Raw genomic sequence first — 1,374 nt, forward strand, 5'->3', positions numbered from 1 at the left:
CGGCCCGTGAGGCGAGCCACGCCAGCAGGCAGCTCCCTCCGCCTTAAGCCGCCGCCAGAGCCGGGCGCGATGTGCGAGCCTGCTCTCGGCATCCCCGGGCTCCCCTTCCCTCCGTGTGGAGGGGGGCCGAGCCCCGCCGCACGCAGCCCCCCGCACGAAGCGGCTCTGGCCGGGGTGCAGCCCGCACAGCCGGGCAGGCCAGAAGCACCCTTGTAGTTCCCGAGGAGCCCGAGGTAACGGCGTCAGCCAGCAGCAAAGAGGATGCTTTTTGTAAAGCCTCCAGCACAGATCCAGGGGGAGGGAGGAGAAGTTTGCCAGTTTGACTTTTTTTTGGTTTTAAATTACGCCCATAAGAAGGTGCTACGGGTTTCCATGTTGACAGAGCTGGCAGAGAAGCACAATGGGAAGGGTCCGGCCGAGGCAGGACCTGCATAGGGGTGCTCCCACTGCTCTGTGGCAGTAGCCGCCTGTTCTTGCCCCAGGCAGCTGCCCTTCCCCTCCTCCAGGCAGCAGGAGCGGCTGAACTCACCCTCTCTACCTAACGCGGCCTGCCTGGAGAAGGAAGCAGGAGCGGCCGTCTGGCTCGCAGCCACAAGGGCAGGAGGCAGCTGGCTTTGCGGGGAAGAACTGGCTACTTGTCCATCACAACAGCAGAGGCTCAGTCACCCGCACAGTCTGATGCAGCAGGCAGTGTTTGCTCAGAGGCTCCTCCAGAAAAAAAGGAAAGGGCTATAAACTCGTGGACCAAGTCACCTCCTGGAGCAAGCTGATGTAAGCAAAGTAGTCTGAGACAAGGGGTAAAGAGAGAGTACATAGCTCAACTGCTCACTAATAGCTTATCATCACAAGCAGGTGGGTTTGCAAAAAAGCACATCCTCACGTCACAGGTGGCAATGAATGGACCAAGCAGACTTGTGCTTCTTCCCCCAGGCTGAATCTGAAACCTGAAAAGAAGCATTCAGAACATTTGTGCGCAACATCAGGACTCTAAGGAAAGGGACTTCTTTTTCAAAGTAAACTGCAAAGTATTACTTCTATGAAAGTACTGATTACTATGCAGAATGATCCCCGTATTTACCCAGCTCAGCTACTGTAGATGAATGGGCATGATAAACTGACCACAGTAGGCAGCTTCCTGGTTGTGAACTATAAAAGCTCAGACGAACACGTGGAAAGGTTCAGGCTTTGCTGCCCTGTTAGGAAGGGGTGAGGTTCCACCTTTATTCTCCAGGAAAACTTTGTACTGTTAAACTGAGCTGCGTTTGGCAACTGCAATTGCTGCTACAGTCACTGTGCAGCTCAGGGAAGCGTGCAGTAATTGTGTCATTAAGCGGGGAGGATGTTGGCTTTTTAATCACAGCTAACGTAACTCAT

This window comes from Athene cunicularia (assembly GCF_003259725.1).
Source record: "Athene cunicularia isolate RWA chromosome 3 unlocalized genomic scaffold, athCun1 chr3_part1, whole genome shotgun sequence".
In the NCBI taxonomy this organism is placed as follows: domain Eukaryota; kingdom Metazoa; phylum Chordata; class Aves; order Strigiformes; family Strigidae; genus Athene; species Athene cunicularia.